Genomic DNA, 6,745 nt, shown 5'->3' on the forward strand with positions numbered 1-6,745 from the left:
CTTAAGACAAGTGACTTTTGGGTATTTCCGAATAAATTCTCACTTGAAAAAGCAAATCTTTTTTGAAATCTAATTGTCCATAAATTTGATCTCATGTTTCCAAGCAACATACTTTGTGTAATTGTAGGCCACCGACTATCTTACCTGGATAATTAGGGATAAAAGTTCAACTCCTATATATAGATCGTAGTGATATTTTAATTTATTTGACATTAATATAAGCAGGCAGGTGTGTGAATCTAACAACTGTCGAGTTTGGTACAACCTCATGTCATTTGAATGCTTTGCCCTATACTTTTATACCTTCTAGGAATTTTCAGACTCATAAATTCAGCTTCTTTTCACAAGCTTTAACCAAGTGAATTTAAATTCCTTTGTCCGACATCTGTAACAAATTTTTAAAAATTCAAGTCATCAGGACTGATATCTCGAAGACTTTGTCGATACATGTGTACCCATTCGCGTTGTTATGGTCGCCACATCCTTACTATTGTAGATCACCAAAATTTTGAGACAACTTATTGGTAATTAGAGGGAAAATGGTAACGCAAGTTACGCAAGAAATAATTCATATCGGGATCGTATTGTGCTTTTTTGCGAAGGGATGCTCAGCTATGAGGTGCCCTTTTTTCGTTGGAAGTTGTTAAGTATTTATAAGAGAAACAAAATTTTATATATATTTTAGGTATGACTTTTATAAGGTAGATGTAACTTTCTTTGTGGAATTCGTACATTTCATCAACTCTCCAGTGAGTTTTATATTAGGTCAAGGTTAAAATTATAGAGATTAAATTCATTAAGGATCATTTCATTCAAACATTGATCAACCAACTCATTATTTTACAGTAGCAAACATTCATAAATATTATTTATTAACAGGCAAAAATTCCTTTTAGACAAGGAATACCACTGTATTTAGTACAAATTTCTGTGTCTTTCTTTAAATACAAAAAATAATAATAATTAGAATTGTTATTTCAACATTGTAAGGTTGGCCTTGCAGGAGTCCATGCATCTGGTAAACTGGTCATTACAAAACTCCCGGCATCTTTTCTCAAAGGGATGTCCTTCGCATTTGTAGTAAGCTTGGCAACCCCTGAATATTTCTGTACACTTGTAACAAGGGCCTTCTCTTTCTTCGCCGTTCACATGTACAACAGCGACAAGTAAACATGCGATCAAAATCATTTTTCTCAAAATAGGAAACATTCTCCTAGTTCCAGAACCTGCAAACAAAAATTTACAGCATTGTTGACATCAATACATTTCTAAAGGTTTTCCTTTTGAGGAATTTAATGATAAACAAGCATTCTGAAAATATTGCATTAGCAATACTAGTCCCCTACCAGCAAGTGTAATTTGGTTCCCGTTAAAAATTGAAAATGCCATAAATCCGTCAAACATTAGTGAAGCGGAACGAAATGCAAACATGATCTATAACTCATCAAGGTAAAGTACATACCAAAAATCAGCTCAATATCAGCAAGTGTATAGAAAAAATTGCGAAAAACCCTGAAAAATTGAAAAGTTCATAATTCCGTCAAAAATCATTGAAGCGTAACGAAATGCAGACTTGATCTGTAACTCATTAAGATTCACTCACATACCAAAAATTAGCTCAATATCTGCAAGCGTTTAGAAAAAGTGCGGAAAACCAAGTGGGACAAACTGACGGACAGACAGAGGGACAGACAGACGGACAGACAGACAGACGGACGGACAGACTCAGAGGAAACCTATAGTCTTCTCCGGTTTCATCGGAAGGGGACTAATAAGTCATTATATAACATTGATAATTCCAACTATGAAAATATCCAATTTTATATATACAACAAAACGGGAAAAAACACAATTGGAATGAATGCGATGTAATGTAAATGAGGCTGGTTCAATTTTTTTTTCTGATACAATTAATTAATATAAATTTTCTGTAAGAAGTTAAATACCAAATGTTTATATGCATATATAGTTTATATTGAACATTTGAATGTTGATCAAAGAAAATCTAGTATTCTTTACTTCTTTTTTTTTCTTTCATTTTAAATAAAACATGAAGTTTCAAAAGAAAGTTAATTGAGCTTTACTTTAAATTCTACGGAGTATAGTTTACTACGATGACCGATATGGGCCGGGGCAAAAAGTAACAACGAGTTGTGTTTGATTTGCCGGCAATTCTTAGATGCTGGCAAAAAGTAACCACGAGTTGTGTTTGATTTGCCGGCAATTCTTAGATGCCGGCAAATCTCCGGTACATGCAATGGCAATTCTTATATGTAATATTTAATTTATATGCCAGAGGATATCAAGTTAAGTCAAGTCAAGTTAACTTAACAGGGCAAATGGTTTGAAAAAAACCAGAATACTGAGAGAAGTGAGGGGGGAAAACGCATATAGACATTGTTTAAGGGGTTTCCAGACCCTTGCACTCCACATAAAAGCATAATATCTTTTAAAATTCATACGAACACATATTTTATTTTATCTTCAATAGTTGTGTTAATTATTTTAATAACAAAGCTAGTGTTCCCTCAAATACATAATGAACGCTGTGCACGCTGCCTGTTGATTGACGGCACAGCTACATGTAGTCAATTGATTAGATGTTTAAAAAACCTGCCTGGTTCATAAACTACCAAACTATCATAAACACTTGTGAGGATGATCATGAGAGTACAGGAAATCTGAATTTGTATTGTCCGTTTTTATCTAGGCTCCACCATATCCTAGTCAAAGATTATGAAAAACTGTTTAAAGACAGTGAACGTAACCCAGACTAGTGTTGAAATAGCACCCGGTCCCCACCCCCATCCCCCGTTATAGACTTCTTTTAATTTTCGGGGAGGCTGCCTTGTAGCCAGTTAAATATCTTGACTTCGCTTTGATATGTCATAAATAATGCCACGTGTTGAGTGAAACTGCTTTGTTGTTGTTTTTGGTTTTCTGTTTTTGTCAAACTCTTTGCCCAATTTAAGATAACTTGACTTCTGAAACCTCTATATCCTCTGGCAATTTAATTAAATATTTTAAATAAGAATTGCCGGTATCTAAGATTTGCCGGCATCTAAGAATTGCCGGCAAATCAAACACAACTCGAGGTTACTTTTTGCCGGCATCTAAGAATTGCCGGCAAATCCAACACAACTCGTGATTACTTTTTGTCCGGCCCATATCGGCCATCATAGTTTACCAAATGAAAAAAAAGTGAAAATATCGACCAATTACCAATCTTAAAAAACCTATACAAAGCTATGAAAATGTCATAAAACACGGACCCATAGAAATTACAGAGGTGGGATCAGGTGCCTAGAAGGGGTAGGCATCCCCTGATGACAGGTCACACCCGCCGTGAGCACCATGCGTTTCGCTAAAGCGTTTCAGTGAGGAAGCAAAATAACACAGCCTTCAAAAGCTCACACAGACATAAGAATGGTATCTATCGATCTGCTTACTGGTATTATTTCTACCCTATGTCTTATATTCAGCTCTTATTATAGCAATAAAATTACGTCATTCAGTAAATAAATGCAATCTTTTAAACGTTTGACTTTTATATTTCAGTATCAACTTTTGAATTAATATATCTGTATGTTTTTATTTATTTATATATTTATTTATTTATTAATCTACTCTACTTTTGATCAGCTGAAAAAATATTGCTATGGCCTTCATAAACTTACCTAAAGAAACAGGTTCGAATATATTCATCAAACTTTAGAGGTTTTGCTAATGAAATCCAAAGCCTCAACTTATATATAATGTAAAATTATAACCAGTATAAACCGATAAATTATTCAAATATATTTTCCTCGCCAATTTCAGTGGTATTGACATTTAAACTTCCTGTTGACAACATTTAGTATTTGTAGTTGATTTACACTTCTATTTTTATGTCAAGTCATTTTGTGTATTTATGACAGCATGAATCGCGAAGCCTGGCATTTTATATGGTCCTAAGTATCAAATAATGATTGCCTGATTCATGAGCAGATGTTGCTTGCCCTTTCAATTATAGATATAGATAAACATTCATTCATAAGAATATATCTGACCGTTCTGCAGAGATAATTGATAGAGAGGTACACAATGAAAGGACGAGCATATTTTTTTCTACTTGTATAACATTAAAATTGCAAATGCAGAACACAGATATTCTTCTAGTTTAAACATAATTTCATATAAAGAATCCAAGAAGGGGAGGAGATAGGAATAGGGTAAATACACTGCATTTCAAGGTCTACCGAACAGAGTTTCGGGACAGGATTCTCAGCTAGAATATATATTTTTATGAATAAATTAATATTTTAGGGGGTACCATATGGATTGAAATTCACTTCGGTTAAAGCATGAATTCATTATAAGTGTGTGCTTTAAGACCTTTTTCTGAAGACATTATGAAGCAGCCAATAATGAATTTTTACATGTATTCATATAGATTCCTTTTTCTAGTGTTATTTTCAACTAATGCCATCTCGCACAATGACAGGTTATTCAAATGATTCAATATGAATTCTATAAAATAATTACTACATAGGGACTGGACACGACCAGTTCTCAATATCACATCCCTGACCTTCTCCCTACCCCAAACATTTTAATGTCTTATTTGTTAAATTGTGCAAAAAGAGAAACATTTCTTTACATAATAACTCACTTCAGTACAATATATTTTTGTCCTAGTTGTATTTCATGCCCAGCATTAGAATATGGTATTCATTTAAGTTTCTGACTTAACTGAATGTTTGCAACATTATAAAGATTGCTTAGTTGTCGATATTTGCAAGATTTAACAGCTTGTTTTCAAATGCAGGTAGAAAATGCCTAATAGGAAAAATGTGTATCCATTATACGAATTTTGATTCCAATTTTTTCTCTTTAAATTATCTGTGGAAAAAAATCTTTTGAAAAGCTTATTATTTATGTCATGTCACTCCTAACAAAAATATGCTACAGTGTACATGTATAGTTAACTATAGTTTACAATAGTTAACTTATTGTTTACTGTTGTATCAAAGTTTTAACTATAGTAAATCAAAGTTTTCACTACAGTGATTTGATTTACTTTATTGAAAACTTCGATACCATAGTATCACCCTACAGCAATAGTCCTGCTGGACACGTCATTACCGGTGATGTAAAAATAGTTCAAAACGAAGACCTTTAGGTAGAACCTATGTCGGAAAAGTCTTTGTCACAGGATTTTCAAACTTTTTAGTAATTAGCACTTGCTTATTAATCAGTTAAAAAACATGGCATGTCTCCTTGTTATTAAATGTAGTGCAGCCGGCGCAATTTAGAATGATTATTATACACTGCAACTATAATTTTCAGCCAATTTTAGGGGTACATGGTCATGAGAATATAGAAAGTCACAAAAACACTTCCTCAAACACCTTTGTTATAGACTTTATTAACTGAAGAATAGTTAGAAATATTATCAAAAATTAAATTTGTTTTTCTTCAATTGATATAAAAGATTAAATCCACATTTCAATAAATATACTCAAATGCTCTCAGTATTTTTCAAAGGATTTTTTTGTCCATCTATAACCCTAGATTTGTATATATTTACCAAAAGTCTTTGTGACAGTGTTTTGAATCCTTAATATGATGAAGAACATACCCAAATGATTACGAAAAATGATTAAAATATATACCTTTCCCCGCAAACTAATGAGAGAGATATTTTTTCATCAATACTAGATGTGTTGACCTTATTTGCAATTACACAGGATTTCATAATTAAATGAATGTTTTGAGGTTACTTTCAGATTTACAATATGAATATTCATCAAAAAATGAAAATTTCTATTTAAAAATTAATATTTTAGCGAAATGTTATTATTATACACAAACTACTAAAGATCCAAATAAATAATTAAAAAATAAATATGAAAATGAATACATTTCATTTCATAATAGACATTACGAACATTAAACACAATTTTTAATACATTTAAGACTCAGACAATATATCATCAAGATATTGTACTATTTAATAGTCGACTGAAGATTTCTTAGCAACTTTACATTCCTTCAAAATAGTTGCATGTCATTCACTTATCAAAGTTGTGTATTTTCATTAGCTGAGACAGTCTTGCATTCGTTCACTTAACTATGACGACATACGAAGTAGGTTCTACGTTAAATCCCTTATTTTAAAAGGGTCCTTATTCTAAAAGGGCCAAAAAGACGTTAATGGTAACTAAACAACAAAGCATAATGATAAACGTGATGACTTCAACTTTTCAATCGTCAACTTCCCTTACTTATGTAGCAATATACCTTTATCATCTGCGTATGGGGTTTATGTCTCTCAGTTGATTCGATACGCAAGAGCATGCTCTACATGAATGAACACTTGTATGAACAATATCTAAAACGAAACAAGCTATTGACAAAAAAGTTGATGAAACAAGAATATCAACAGTCTCCATTGAAGTCATCTTTTCGCAAGTTTTACGGTCGATACAATGACATTGTCAGCACATACAGCCTATCATTGAGTCAAATGCTGACTGACGTTTTTCATACTACCCCTTATTGTTAGGTCATTATTTACACACGGAATTGTCAACGGATTTTTCCGTTATTTTCCAGCAAATATTACTAATACTACTCATAATATAATGTGCATTTAACAACATGTAATAAAATGTATTTCAACAATCTATTACTGTTTCAAAAGTGAAAACAGTATTATAAACCATGAATATTCAACCATTTTCTATAAAAGAGTTGCTGGCGT

At 32.4% G+C, this 6,745-nt stretch overlaps 1 long non-coding RNA gene across 1 annotated transcript; it reads right to left on the reverse strand.

The window, feature by feature from the left end:
* Positions 1–855: 855 nt before the first annotated feature.
* Positions 856–3,784, reverse strand: LOC133193744 (uncharacterized). Its single transcript, XR_009721997.1, has 2 exons — positions 3,678–3,784; positions 856–1,226 (listed from the first exon to the last, which is right to left on the reverse strand). It is a non-coding gene; the product is annotated as an uncharacterized LOC133193744 (long non-coding RNA).
* Positions 3,785–6,745: the final 2,961 nt, after the last annotated feature.

The sequence above is a fragment of the Saccostrea echinata genome, unplaced genomic scaffold (genome assembly GCF_033153115.1).
Source record: "Saccostrea echinata isolate AGI-Se365-2 ecotype Australia unplaced genomic scaffold, CSIRO_AGI_Sech_v1 ptg000028l, whole genome shotgun sequence".
In the NCBI taxonomy this organism is placed as follows: Eukaryota; Metazoa; Mollusca; class Bivalvia; order Ostreida; family Ostreidae; genus Saccostrea; species Saccostrea echinata.